Source organism: Ambystoma mexicanum, chromosome 8 (genome assembly GCF_040938575.1).
Source record: "Ambystoma mexicanum isolate Mex_15411 chromosome 8, UKY_AmexF1_1, whole genome shotgun sequence".
NCBI classification, from domain to species: Eukaryota; Metazoa; Chordata; class Amphibia; order Caudata; family Ambystomatidae; genus Ambystoma; species Ambystoma mexicanum.
Window position 1 is genome coordinate 1,367,618,534 of NC_090929.1, and position 15,493 is coordinate 1,367,634,026.

Consider the following 15,493-nt stretch of genomic DNA (forward strand, 5'->3'; position numbering starts at 1 on the left):
ACATCTGTCGAGCAAAAACCGAAGAAAGTTTGGACTAAATCATATAGTTTTTAAATAAAACAAATTTTCAAATAAATCAAGAAGAGATGGTCTATTATGTGATGCAATGTTTTAAACATCATTTTAGCTGTGGTTTGCAAAGGTAGCGGGCGCCCCTCTCTCGCAAGAACAGACTTGATAACCTGTTCAGTGGTTATTAACCACTTGAGAGTTCGCAGCCACTGCTTTTACTCACTGTGCCTTTCACAGATGGGAAATATCCATTTGCATATCAGTCTTTGTCCTGCCCAGGGGCAGTCCAGCACCGAAATGCAATGGCAATTCCAACCTGAACAAGAGTACCACCAGCAACCCCATACAAGTGTTTCACCCTTGTTGGGGATCATCAGTGAGGTGAAGCTGATGCCTCTCTAAGCACAGTGAGAGGGAGACCACGTCTGGTTGCCCCCAGGAGACCTAGGGTTACCAATCCCAGGTTCCTTGAAATTTAGTTTGCAAAGGTAGCGGGCGCCCCTCTCTCGACAGAACAAGGCCTGATAACCTGTTCAGTGGTTATTAACCACTTGAGAGTTCGCAGCCACTGCTTTTACTCACTGTGCCTTTCACAGATGGGAAATATCCATTTGCATATCAGTCTTTGTCCTGCCCAGGGGCAGTCCAGCACCGAAATGCAATGGCAATTCCAACCTGAACAAGAGTACCACCAGCAACCCCATACACGTGTTTCACCCTTGTTGGGGATCATCAGTGAGGTGAAGCTGATGCCTCTCTAAGCACAGTGAGAGGGAGACCACGTCTGGTTGCCCCCAGGAGACCTAGGGTTACCAATCCCAGGTTCCTTGAAATTTAGTTTGCAAAGGTAGCGGGCACCCCTCTCTCGACAGAACAAGGCCTGATAACCTGTTCAGTGGTTATTAACCACTTGAGAGTTTGCAGCCACTGCTTTTACTCACTGTGCCTTTCACAGATGGGAAATATCCATTTGCATATCAGTCTTTGTCCTGCCCAGGGGCAGTCCAGCACCGAAATGCAATGGCAATTCCAACCTGAACAAGAGTACCACCAGCAACCCCATACAGGTGTTTCACCCTTGTTGGGGATCATCAGTGAGGTGAAGCTGATGCCTCTCTAAGCACAGTGAGAGGGAGACCACGTCTGGTTGCCCCCAGGAGACCTAGGGTTACCAATCCCAGGTTCCTTGAAATTTAGTTTGCAAAGGTAGCGGGCGCCCCTCTCTCGACAGAACAAGGCCTGATAACCTGTTCAGTGGTTATTAACCACTTGAGAGTTCGCAGCCACTGCTTTTACTCACTGTGCCTTTCACAGATGGGAAATATCCATTTGCATATCAGTCTTTGTCCTGCCCAGGGGCAGTCCAGCACCAAAATGCAATGGCAATTCCTACCTGAACAAGAGTACCACCAGCAACCCCATACACGTGTTTCACCCTTGTTGGGGGATCATCAGTGAGGTGAAGCTGATGCCTCTCTAAGCACAGTGAGAGGGAGACCACGTCTGGTTGCCCCCAGGAGACCTAGGGTTACCAATCCCAGGTTCCTTGAAATTTAGTTTGCAAAGGTAGCGGGCGCCCCTCTCTCGACAGAACAAGGCCTGATAACCTGTTCAGTGGTTATTAACCACTTGAGAGTTCGCAGCCACTGCTTTTACTCACTGTGCCTTTCACAGATGGGAAATATACATTTGCATATCAGTCTTTGTCCTGCCCAGGGGCAGTCCAGCACCGAAATGCAATGGCAATTCCTACCTGAACAAGAGTACCACCAGCAACCCCATACACGTGTTTCACCCTTGTTGGGGATCATCAGTGAGGTGAAGCTGATGCCTCTCTAAGCACAGTGAGAGGGAGACCACGTCTGGTTGCCCCCAGGAGACCTAGGGTTACCAATCCCAGGTTCCTTGAAATTTAGTTTGCAAAGGTAGCGGGCGCCCCTCTCTCGACAGAACAAGGCCTGATAACCTGTTCAGTGGTTATTAACCACTTGAGAGTTCGCAGCCACTGCTTTTTCTCACTGTGCCTTTCACAGATGGGAAATATCCATTTGCATATCAGTCTTTGTCCTGCCCAGGGGCAGTCCAGCACCGAAATGCAATGGCAATTCCAACCTGAACAAGAGTACCACCAGCAACCCCATACACGTGTTTCACCCTTGTTGGGGATCATCAGTGAGGTGAAGCTGATGCCTCTCTAAGCACAGTGAGAGGGAGACCACCATCATTTTAGCTGTGGTTTTCTAGAGCTGTGTCCCCAACTTATTGTTATTTGAATCAGGCCCAATGAGGGATTTGAATCACATCCCTCATTAAGGAGATTATGATTGTTTGAAAGAGGAAATTCAATCGTCTTGAGAGGAAAACTACCGGCAAGGTGTAGAGAGGCAGATGTATGCGTCATCTCTAGTGCCCGCCCCCTCACCTCCGTCATACTGTAAGAAAAGTAAGAGCACTTTTTGTGACACCAGGTATCTTCCCAATACTGCATAGACAATACTAGACACGTCACTCAGACAACTGTATCAAATGTACCCTCACACTGATGTGGTGGAAGGATGTCTGCATACACCACTGGACAGAGGAGCTATATGTGAAATCAGACCAGAGTAAAGTAACATCATGAAGACAATACACTAGGACCCCTTAATTTGAAGGCAAGGTATAGGGAGTGGGAATACAGTAGCAACATTGTTTGCCTTTTTAATAAAAGGCAGAGTTTGACAAATAGACAATAAAAAAAATCACTTGGGGTTTTTTAATTGAAAGGCAAAGTCATGGAAAGGGACTCATTGGAAAATCGTTTTGGGCTTCATTTGCATGAAATGCAGTGCTTTGGGAAAATCGTTTTGGGATGCAAGTAAATAAATGGGAAATTTCGTTTTGCACACTTTGCATTCACTTGAATGGCAGTGCTTGAGGGTTCTTATTTTGTGATTATGAACACCCCACTCCAGTACAAAAGAACAAGTTACTTTCTTACCTGGTAAAGTTGTTTCGATGGGATGTTCCTCCGACGTATTCCACATCTATGACAGTAATCACTACAGCTGTGCTGCTTCGGAAAGTTTTCGGTGTCTGCGTCCTGCGTCACCGGATGTTATATGTAGGACGCACGACGCCCATAGCCTCAGTTGGAGTTTTTTCCCAGAACGTGTGGCACCAATCTTCTGCCAGTATGACTACAGAAAGCCTTGAAGGCTGGGAGGGTGTGATGTAGAATACGTCGGAGGAACATCCCATCGAAAGTACGTTACCAGGTAAAAAAGTAACTTGTTCTTCGAAGCAATTGTGTCCTCTGACATATTCCACATCTATGACAGACTCCCAAAGGAGTACCAACATATGGAGGTGGGAAAATAATTTATAATTTTAGAATGCCCAATCAAATTGCAGAATAGAGGACCGCCTTACCAAAGGCTAAATCTTGCCCATGGATAGAATCCAGGGAGTAGTGTCTTACAAAAGTATTGACAGAGGCCCATGTGGCTGCTTCACATATCTTACGAATGGAAACAGAGCAGAAGCAGTAGAGGCAGCCACACCCCTAGTAGAATGGGCCCGTAAGCCTACCAGAGGGTCCTTACCCGCGAGACGATAGCATTCAGAGATTGTCAAGATGATCCAAAGGGACAAGGTCTGCTTAGAAACAGCTTGACCTAAACACCTTCCAGCGTATACAACAAAGAGCTGATCGTCCACTCCTACCCGGGAAATCCGTGAGATGTAGAAACTTAAAGCTCTCCTAGGATCCAACCTATGGAGCCTCTCCTCTTCCTTACCAGGATGTGGAGGAGGATAAAACGCCAGAAGAATTACTTTCTGGCTCAAATGAAATTCCAGACGTGGGTCCCGTGCCTGCTGGGCCTAGAGACCCAAGCTACTCCTCACTGATGAGCCCCAACAAGGGCGAAACATGTTTGGGGATGCTTTTGGTCTCGTGCAGAAGGGATGTGGCCTAGCAGTTCGGGCTGGACTGCCCCTATTGGGGTGGGGCCAAGCCTGATTTGCATATGGTCTTTCCCTTCTGTAATGGCTTGGCAGGCGAAGAACGGTGGTCTGGAGGGTTGCCCAGAGCACTGCCAGTGGTTAAGATTAAGTCTAAACCTTCCAGCCATCACCTCTTTGTTTTTTCAAATGAAATTCCGACACAACATTCAGAAGAAAAGAAGGAAGAACCCTAAGGACAACCCTGTCCTTATGGAACGCCATGAAAGGTGGTTTGGCGGAAAGTGCCTGCAACTCACTCACGCTGCGAGCGGAAATAACCGCAACTAAAAATACAGTATTAAAAGACAACATTCTCAATGGACAAGAATGTAAGGGCTCAAACGGACCTCCCATTGGAACTTTAGAACTAAGTTCAAATCCCATCCCGGGACCTGGAAAGGTGACGGTGGAAGCACATTAGTTAGCCCTTTTAGAAACTGAGAAATCAAAGGAATCTTAAAATAAGAATACTCTTCCGACGAGAGCTTAAATATGACAGCGCCGCCAGGTAATCCTTAATGGTACCCACTTGCAGGGCCTTGTGGGCTAACGAAAGCAAAAAAGACAGAACCACAGGAATGGCACATGAAAATGGATCCACATTCTTTACCCTGCACCAGTCGCAGAACTTTCTCCAACAGCAACGGTACAGGGAGTTTGTTGCAGGCTTTCTGGCCGAACGCAACACCTCCAACACGTGTTCAGGGAGGACCCTATCCTTATGCCTCAAACTTTCAGATACCAAGCATGAAGGCGGAGAGACTTGACCTCTGGATGGAGAACCCGACCCCCCTCCCGTGAGAGGGGATCGTCCCGGTAGGGAGGACGGCGTGGAGGGCAGCTGGACATGTCGAGAAGGTCTGGGTACCACGCTCTTCTGGCCCATGCCGGAGCAATGAGGATCATTCGGGAACCGAACCACCGCAACCTCTGCAACACTTGCGGAATGACGGGGACTGGAGGAAACGCATACAGCAGTGGGAAGGACCACTCCACTATGAACGCGTCCCCTAAGGCTCCTCTTGGAGGAAATTCCTTGCGAGCAGAATCTTTCGCACTTCCGGTTGACACTGGTGGTGAAGTGCTCCACTTGTGGGGTCCCCCAAACGGTGAAGATATCCAAGAGAACTTCCTTAGCCAGCTCCCACTCGTGAGAGACCATGCTCTGCCTGCTCAGAGAGTCCGTCGCCTCATTTTCATCTCCGGCCAGATGAACTGCCAAGATCGAAGTTTCCTGCTGCATGGCCCAGAACCAGAGCTGCATCGCCTCTCTGCACAGTGGGAGAGACCCTGCCCCCCCCCTTTTTGTTGAGGTAGTGCATGGCCACTGTATTGTCCGTCAGAATCAGGACATTCTCCCCCTCCACCCCCGCACAGATGGCAGAAAAGCCTTCAGGGCTAGCCTGACTGCCCTCAGCTCCAACAGATTGTTATGGAGTCTGGACTCCGACAGAGACCAACGACCGCTGACTGTCAACTCGTTGGCATGAGCTCCCCATCCCGTGAGGGATGCATCCGTCACGATCATTACTTCCGGCCAGGGTAACCAAAATGGAGCCCAAATTGGAGGGCAGCACCTGAATGGGATCTGACATCCTGCCGGAGGACTGCGACCACTGCATCTTGAAAACCCACTGCAGAGATCCCATCCGCAGCCTGGCCTCTGGCACCAGTAGAATGCAGGATGCCATGAGGCTGAGTAACCTCAAGAACTCGAACGCCGGGAGACTCTGGGCATGTTGAAACTTGTCCACCACCTGCAAAATGTGATGAGCCCTCACCTGGGGAGGCAAACTCTGCCCCAGGGATGTGTTGACCACTGCTCCGATGTACTGGAGCCGCTGGGTAGGTGTCAAATGAGACTTCTTTAAATTGAGGGAGAAACCCAGCTTGTGAAGGGAGTGGCAGGTGACCGACAGATGATCCAGGGCTTGCTCGGGAGAGTGCGCCCTGATCAACCAATCGTCCAGGTAGGGGTAGATATGAATCCCCCCTTTCCTGAGATACGCTGCCACCACCACCACCACCATTAGCTTGGTGAAGACCCTCGGGCGGAGGTCAATCCGAACGGCATGACCCAAAACTGAAAATGCGAGTCGCCAACCGCGAACCTCAGGTACCTCCTGTGCTTGGGATAAATCGGCACATGAAAGTAAGCATCCTTGAGGTCGAGCGACACCGACCAGTCCTGAAGTTGAAGGGCCTGGAGGACCTGAGAGAGTAATCATCTTGAACTTGTCTTTACTGAGGAGTTGTTCAAACCATGCAAGTCCATTATGGGTCTCAATCCCCCTTCTTTTTTCGGAATCAAAAAATAGGAGGAATACCATCCCTTGTTCCTCTCCGCTACAGACACCAGTTCTACGGCGCCTTTCTCCAGCAGGGATTTGATTTCCTGCGCAAGGAGCAGATCCTGACTCTTCAAAGAGCATCCCCAGTGGATTGTCGTGAGGCCTCTGCCGGAAAGGAAGACAGAAGCCATGGGCTATGATCTCCAGAACCCACACATCTGAAGTAATGGCACACCATTCTACAAGATTCTGCGCCAGCCTTCCCCCCCACCGGCGTACCATGGGGCATGGCCTCATGACTGAGCTGAAGCGGCTGCGGCAGTGCCTGAGGGAAAAGAAGCAACTGCCCGAGCGGCTTTGGCACCTCGAGTACCTTGTTTTCTACCTCTGATACTCCTACGTTGGCCCCTTTGACTGGCAGCTCGCCTCGATCTACCAAAGGAAGAGTAGTATCGAAAGGAACCTCCCCTCCATTGCTGTCCCCTAGGACAAAAAGGCGGAGGTTGACGGACTGCAGCGCTCAATGACTTTGCTGCAGATTTGAAGGTCTACAACCTCTCAAGGCTCTCGTCAGCCTCGCTGCCAAAAAGATGGTCACCATCAAGGGCATGTTCAGAAGCCGGGACTGCACATCAGGAGCAAACCCAGACTTCCTCAACCACGCAAACCTGCGCATCACAGTGATCGCCGTCATGGACCGGCTGACACAGTCTGCCACGTCCAGACCCGACTGAACGGATTCACACAACGCATCCTTGCCATCCTGAACAAGGGCATGAAAACCATCCAGTACCTCCTCTTCGGGAATATGTTCAGCCACCAAAGATACACAATTCCACAGAGTGGAAGTGAATCTTGCCAGGGCACAAACAGAGTTGGCTGCCTTCAAAGCCATACCCACAAAATCCTTTCTTTGCCCAACCGTCAAAGCGCTCGTCGTCCCTATCCGGCGGGATGGTTTGTTTGTTTTTTTCATATTTATATAGCGCACAACAGCCAGAGGACATCATGGCACTTGTTACAGTACAAAGCTTAGTTACTTAGTTACATGGTCATTAGCAATATATATACAGGTTGCAGTATAGTTATATTACATTTGTGTTATATTACAATATACATGGCAGAAGTGGAGGAGGCAGTCCTCCACTTGCTAGTTGAGGAGAGTGGCCTTGAGGTTGTTGCGGAAGACATAGATGGAAGTTTCAGCTCTAAGGGTGGCAGGGAGTGAGTTCTAGAGTTTCGGTGCAATATAGGAGAAGCAGGGTATGCAGCCTGCTTTGCTGGGGCCGTAGCCGCCTGCACCACCAAACTCTGGAGTAGGGTGCATAGACAAGTAGCAGGGGTCGCCACTGGCTGGACGGTATTTTTTTGGTAGCGACTTATTCACTGCCGCAAGACTCTGCAGAGAAGTCCAAGCCGCCGCCACCCTTCTTTCTAAGGGCATATGAAATGGCAGCACCGGGTCAGTGGGTGGACCTTGGTCCAAAATATCTGTCAGGTCATCCTGCAGAAAATCCACAGATGGAGCTGACCACTCCAAGTACTCTGTCACCCTCGACATGAGACGCTTGTACGACGACTCAGTGTGTGTACCAGGCTCAGGCCTGCCAAACTCAACCTCCAGAGAGGTGTCCAGATCACTGGCGTCATGTAAGGATTGAGGCAGGTCTTCCATCTGGCTATGACCTTATAACAGGTTATCAGGAACCTCAGGAGGAACAAACCCCTCCACATCTGACACTTCATCCACCTTTGAGATATAATGCAAAGGCTGGAAGAAATCCCTGGATGAGGGCACAGAAAAAGGCTCAAACAGAAGCATCACTGATTTACTCATGGCCTTCCTCAGAGTTTCCACCGTCCTGCGGGGTACCTCCGGCAAAGCCTCCACAAAAGGCGTTGAGGGCGTCGACGGAATTGGCATCAACATCGAGCGAGGCACCGATGACTTCGACAACGGCTTTGAGGCCGGAGCCCCGAGCGTGTCCTTCGGCGGCCTCGGCGCCAATAGCGTCAATGACTTCCTCGCAGGCGGAGCCTCGAGAGAGTCCCTCGACAGACATGGTGCTGATGGCGTCGATGCCTTCTACGAAGGCCTCACAGGCTCCAACGGTCTCGAGGGCGTCGAGGACCGGGACCTGGAGCGGGCATGGCTAGAGCGATCTACCTTGTCCGATCGGAACCTCAACGGCTCCAGATGATCGCACCGACCACCCAAGCCCGAAGGCGTGCGAGCCGTGGCCTAGCGCGTTCCTTGCCGGCTTCTCTCAAAGGCACGGACGGAACGGAGCCCTGCGATTTGAAAATCGCCATCTCCTTACGAAATACGTCCCATTCCGCCAGAGATTAATGCTTGTTGGGACAAACTGCCCACTGTCTGGTGGTGTCCTCAGGTGTCGCTGCGAGTGCCTAGAAGAGGCAGAGGAATGGCGGGAACCACTCCGGGACTGAGAACCCCTGGATTTACGCCGACGCAGAGAGTCGCCCCTCGAATCATCGGTCGAAAGCCCTGTGGATTTTAACTTATGGGGTTTGGAAACCCTACCTACAGATAACTTTGTCCGCTCCCGCAAGGCCTTTGACGTCAAAGACTGGCAGTCATGGGTAGCGTGGCTCTTTCCGAGGCACCACAGGCAGACGTTGTGCGGGTCCGTAAGCGACATCTTGGAACCACAGTCCCGGCACTTCTTGAAACCCGACCGAAGGGTAGTAGAAGGCAAAGACATATTTCACAAAAAACCAAGTTCGATTAACCGATTCAACAGGAGAAGAACCGAGGCGTGCTGAGATTCTGAAGCGAACACGTTAGCGGAAAAAACGGAACTGAGGCTACGGCGTTGTGTGCCCTACATATAACATCTGGTGACGTCGGCCGTCGGAGGAGGTCCTCAAAGGGGCGTATCGACGTCATTGACGCAGGAAGCAGACGCCGAAAATATTTCCGAAGCAGCACAGCTGTGGTGATTACTGTCATAGATGTGGAATATATCGGAGGACACAGTTCCTTCGAAAACGGGGATTTCAGAAAGGTAGAGTCACCGAAGTACTTTATTGTCTATGTTGCCTCTAACATACTGGGAATGAACTTTGTTAGTTTCGAACTCTAACAACACTCATCCCATGATTTTCTATATAGGATTCATTGATTTAACTTCTATTCAATGCGCTAAGGATCTATACAGCTTCCTCCCTGTCCACAATTTAACGCAAAGGATTAAGGCAGGCAGTTACCAACAAAATTCAATTTAAATTGATAGGGTGTTTTTCTATAGTGGAATTAATTTGAGTTGGATTTAATAAAATGTGCCATGGGTCTCCCCAGTTCCACCCCCACCCGCTATGCGAGATGGAGATTAAGGCTGGCAGATTTCCCTCCCCACACTTATGTTGGCATTTAGAGGACTCAACTTACATGGGAGGCCTTGGTTATGGAGCACCCAGGGAAACAGCAGGGCTCCTCTGAGGACAGCACAGATCTGGTCAAAAGCTTCAGTCAAGGGTAGTCCCCAGCACCCAAACTTGCTCTGGCTTCTCAAATGGGAGGCCAAGCTAACTTCTAGATTTCCCAATCTCCGTCTCCTCTGCAATGTTTAAGGCCTAGGTAGCTCTCTCTGTCTCTCTGCTAGTTCTTTGCAAGAGTTGTGAAGCATTCTAACCGGGCGTCACACACTGGATCAGGACTCAATGCTCTGGTCACAGGATAGCGGTGGACACTCCTAACAGCAAGCACCTGGTCAAGTCTGGTCACTGGATGATGGCAAGGATACAGCAGGCAGCACCTGGCCAAGTCTGGTCACTGGATGATGGCAAGGATACAGCGGGCATGCAGGTATTGGGCAAAAAGCCGGTCTGGTCAGAGGATGCTTCCCAAAAGGGTGCCACAGCTTTTCCCCTTTGTTATTGGGATTTTAGTGGAATTTCTGGATCAATGGCCTTGCTGGGATAGGATCAGCTATGAGTTGGTCTTGCTGGGATAGGATCAGCTATGCTTTGGCCTTGCAGTAGAGTCTGGAATCTTGCAAAGGTGGATCTGGAATGTCAGGATACATAGTCGCTGGAAATTCAGGAGAGAGTGTCCTGTCCCTGTGAGCTAACACCCCCTTTTATAAAGCAGGGGATCTCACCGGGATATTGTTGAGCAGAACTAAACTAGACCTACCCCCAAGAACCGGATAGGGTAGCCAATGTTGGTTGCCTCCTCTAGGAGGGGACTTAGTTTATGCAGTTGTTTTTTTATGAGGTGCAAAGCCTTCCCACAGTCCTTTTTGACAAAAATCAATCTCAACACAAATCACACATTTGTACAGTTGTGGCACTTTTGCCAATTACATAAGCAGATTACATATTTCACACAGAGCATGGCAGCCCAACTTCCCAGTTTGTATGCCATTGTTTCATCCTTGTAATAGTTTTTCGCAATTTTAGTGAGAACTGCTTCACCCAAAATACCACAATTTTAGGTGTGTGTGCATATTATCATAGGGCATATTTCTATTAATTTCTAACATTCCACCATGTGTACTTTTACCATGATTCATATTTTCCTGGGGTTTGCGTCCCATACCTGCTATGGACGGCCACAATATCTTGTTTACAAGCCACGAAAATCACATTTAAACTGTACAACTTTTACATTACTGCTCTGTCCAGTTATAGAATTATCAGCCTTAAAAGTCTATTCATTAAATAGTATTTTCAGCCAACTGGGGATGTCCTTTGTTCTTCAACTAGGCCCATTTTTATTCCAGGCCGAGGTGGCCATGGGGGTTTCCCAGTTTGATTGAAGGTTTATTGTCCGTGTCCCCACTTCACACATAGGTGTCCCAGATCTATGGTCTCAAGCTGAAGCCCAGACAAAAGTCTGACGAGCGTGTGATCTTTCTTTCTCTTGGTCCATTCAAAGTTTTCAAAGGTAGCAATTAACATGCATGTGTCCCAGAAATGTATGGTGGCTCCTTTCGGGGGATGGCCTCAGTTTAGCCAGCAGAAAAAACAGTTCAGGAGCTTTCACAGTCCAGCCATTAAATTTAATTCTTTATTTTATGTTATTTTTTTTCTGAATCCGAAGCAAGCCTATTGAAAAAAAACATCCCATATATGGTTCCCAGCAAACCCCCCTTTACATTGCAAGGCCATGACAGGGACTTCTTACAACATTACACTTTTAAAATAGGCATTTTTTCCTTATTTGCAAAAGTGCATTTTATCCCATGGTGAAGTCTGCTGGGCTGACCATTTCAAAAGGTTTTCTCTTCCTTCTGACTTCCCAACATTGTTTTGCCCTAGTTAGTTTCACTTATACAGCAATCTGTTTAAGACACATGTCCGTTGTAATTGACATATGCCCTTAGAGCTAGGGTTTCTTTTGAAGCAGTGATTTTTGACATTTTGTAGCCCAAAAGTCGAGTGTTTTTCCATGCAGCTGAAAGTGAAGCTTCTGTTCATTTCCTGGATCTGGTCTGACCCAGCCTGCCATTCAGGAATAATGCTCTCTCCTGCTGGGGCACCATCTGAATATGGATCGGCATGGCAGGGCCTCACTGATAAAAGCAGAGTAATGTTTATTTTTTTTATTGCTTTTGCGCTTCGAGGGCGTTTTCTCCCCTCCCCCCTGCAGCCATTTCCTGGTCCCCTATCCCTCCTGCCTACCTGCCCACCCCCCCTTCCACTTCCCCTATTGGGTGCACATCTGCTCTTAACTGACCCTCCTGGGCAGCCCCCTGCCCGGCAGCCACCAAGGCAAAGGGCCCCTCAGGCAAAGGGTGGCTCCCACAGCTGCGGCTCCGGTTTGTGTCTGCAGGTGTCCACAGGGGACGCCAGTTGCCAGTCACTCTCCACTGATTAGTCCGACTAGCCTCCCTACCTACCCCCTCCTTCAAACTCCTAAACTCGGTTGTGCCTTCTCCCGTATTGTTGTTATATACACCGTACCAGTATTTAAAAAATGTTGCGCTGTGAAAAACTGGGCCCTTTTCTCCCCCTTCAGGATTCTCAAACTTAGGTGGCTTCTCAACCAGTGGTTTAATACGCACTGTACCAGTATTTAAAAATGTTTGCGCTGTGAAAAACTAGGCCCTTTTCTCCCTTTTCAGGATTCTCAAACTTAGGTGGCTTCTCCACATTTTGTTTAATACGCACTGTGCCAGTATTTCAAAAAATGTTACGCTGTGGAAAACTAGGCCCTTTTTCTCCCCTTTCAGGATTCTCAAACTTAGGTGACTTCTCCCCGGTTCTATATTTGAGCACTGTGAGCTCTTTAACCCTGAGAGTCTGTCCTACTGCGCAACTTGAATGCCGTTTGCTATCTTGTTCGCCTGCTCTTGCCTGTGTCTTCCCCTCTCCCCCCTCCTCTCCCACCTACTCTATGGTGCTATCTCTCCAATCTTCTCTAACTGCTTCTCCATTGACTATCCTGCTCTCCTCACTAAATCTGGTAGGAAAAAGTTTAAAAAGGACATCCTGGTCTCCAACCCAGGCCTCCCTATCGCTGGCACCTACACCAGTGCCTCCTCCAAGGAAACTCTCACCAATATCCTCTTTGTCGTGCCTTCACCTGACTTATGGACCCTTCATATGGTCTCTGTGCTCGCTCCTTTCTCCTCTTCTCCCATTAATGGTGGCAGCTGTTGGGATGTCCTCTTGGTCTCCTTCTACTCCTCTAAGGTCATCATTAATGTTTACTCTAATGGGACCATCTTGGTCGAAGGCCCTCAGGCCATCCTTCACCTCTTTGATAGACGCTTCCTGCACCTGATCAACTTCCTTTCTTCTCCTGCTGTCCCCCCCTGCCCTGTCCTCGGCTACCTTGCCTTCCCCCTGCCTCTCTGCCCCCTCTCAGGCTCCTTCTACACCTCTGCAAGGCATACCTCTGATCTGTACCCCTCACCGGAAGTCCTTCAAGGATGGCAACCTTCTCCACATTGCCACTCTTAACTCTCGCCCCTGCTGTCGAACATTCCTCTGATATCTGCCGCCTTCTTGAAGAACTTGACCTCGATGTCCTCGGTCTCACTGAGACATGGTTCACGACCAGCTCTGTCACCAGCTTTCACATACTCCTACCTGATGGCTACAAGATCCTCTCCGTGCCCAGGCCCAACCGTGCTATTGGGTGTGTTGCCCTTATCTTCCCTGAGTGGATTCCTGCCACTGTCACTCCTATGCAGACCTACTCCTCTTTTGAATGCCTTGTCTGCCGGATCTCTCTTGCTTCTAGCCATTCCCTTACTGTGGCTACTATCTATCGGCCACCTGGTCAGATTTCTTCCTTCCTCTCCAAGTGGGCTGACCTCTCCTCCTCACTCTTGGCCTCAACCACTCAACTCCTCCTTCTTCGAGACTTCAACATCCACCTGGATGCCTCCTGTCCCCCCTCTGGACACTTTTGTGACCTCTGTGACTCTCTCTCACTCACCATTCTTCCCTCCGGGCTGACTCATTCTGCAGGGCATACTCTATGCTCTAATCTCCTCTGACCTTCCCCTCTCTGTCCCTCTCTCCACTCCTCTCTCCTGGAGTGATCACTTTCTCCTATCCTCCCACCTCACCCCCCCCTACCACTCAGGCCAAGCCACCTTCATCACTGCCACCCACCTTCGCGATCATCTGACCCATAAATCGCGTGTCAGTTGAGGCTTTCGCCGCCACCTTCTCACCCCCTCGTCCCCCTTTGGCTGACTCTCACCCTGACACAGCCCTCTCCACGCTCCACTCTTCTATATCTGATACTATTGATATCCTTGCCCCTGTCATGAGAATCAGCCTGAGCCCAAAGCCAAGTGTAACTCCTGGTATGACTCAGATCTCGTCACCTAAAATACAAGTGCAGGGTGGCCGAGAGGAAATGGCGTGCTTCATGTTCATCCTCTGACAAACTGGCCTGCCGCTTTCTGCAAAGGCAATACCGGCTCTCCGTTCTCACCAAGAAGAGAGCCCATATCCAAGCCTGCATCTCTGCGGCATCTAACAACTCGGCTGAACTCTTTACATCTGCAAGGAACTGGCCAATCCTGCCGCAGTCTCTACCTCTCCTGTCCCTTCCCAGCCCCACTGCATGGCACTGGCTTCTCACTTCATTTAAAAAACTCAGGACATCCTGTCCTCACACTCCTCCTATCGCCTCCCTCCCTCCCTCCCTCTATTCCCTGCTCTTCCTCTGGCCCTTCTGCATCCACCCCCCCCCTCCTCCTCTGCCTTTCCCCTTTTCTCTGCAGACAAGGTTTCTCGACAAGTCCTATCTATGAAAGTCTCGTCGAAACAGGTTCATCCCTGTTCCTCCAAAACTATCAAGGACCACATCGATTCCCTGGCTCCTGCCCTGGCTGATTTCTGCAATCACTCCTTCGCCACTGAAGTCTTCCCATCCCCCCCTGAAGCACTCCCTTGTGCACCCTCTTCTTAAGAAACCCTCTGCTGACCCCTCCTTCCTAGCTAACTATTGCCCAATCTCCATCACTCCCTTCCTGGGCAAGGTCCTGGAGAAACTGGCCATCTCCCATCTTAATCTCCACACCAAATCTGTTGGTTGTCTTCATGACCATCAGTCTGGCTTCAGGGCTGCAAGAAGCACGGAAACTGCTCTCCTGAACATCCGTGAAGACTTGCCCCCCAACCTTGACTCCAACACCCTGTGTGTCCTCATCTTGCTGGATCTCTCTTCTGCCTTTGACACTGTCAACCATGCCATCCTGCTCAACCGTCTCTGTGATAACCTGGGTATCACTGGACAGGCTCTGGTGTGGCTGACTTCTTTCCTCTCCGACCGACCCTCCCAGGTCCAACTTTGGTCCTTCCTCTCAGATATCTTTTTCTCTACCTGTGGTGTCCCCCAGGGATCTAACCTCTCTCCTTGGCTGTTCAACCAATACCTGGCACTCATGGCCCACCACATCGCCGCTCTCTGCCCCAATTTTCAGTGCTATGCGGATGATACCCAGCTCATTTTCAGGCTATCCTCGGCCTCCTCCTCTCGATCCCTCATCTCTGACTGTGTCTGCTATCCAGGAGTGGTGTGCCACCAATGACCTCTGCCTTAATGCCAGTAAGACTGAGATTCTACTCATCGGCACACCCACTCCCTCCTTCCCTGCAGCTCTCTGGCCGACATCTCTTGGCCCGCTTCCTGCTCCCACCTGCAAGGCTAAAAACCTTGGGGTCATCTTCGACTCTACACTCTCCTTCTCTCCTCACATCTCTAAGAAGTC

The 15,493-nt window shown here is 49.9% G+C and overlaps 1 protein-coding gene across 2 annotated transcripts in view; it reads right to left on the reverse strand.

Annotated features, from left to right (window-relative positions):
- The window catches only part of DOCK1 (dedicator of cytokinesis 1), a 2,312,292-nt gene that overhangs the window by 1,463,875 nt on the left and 832,924 nt on the right, over positions 1 to 15,493 (reverse strand). The window lies entirely within an intron of this gene.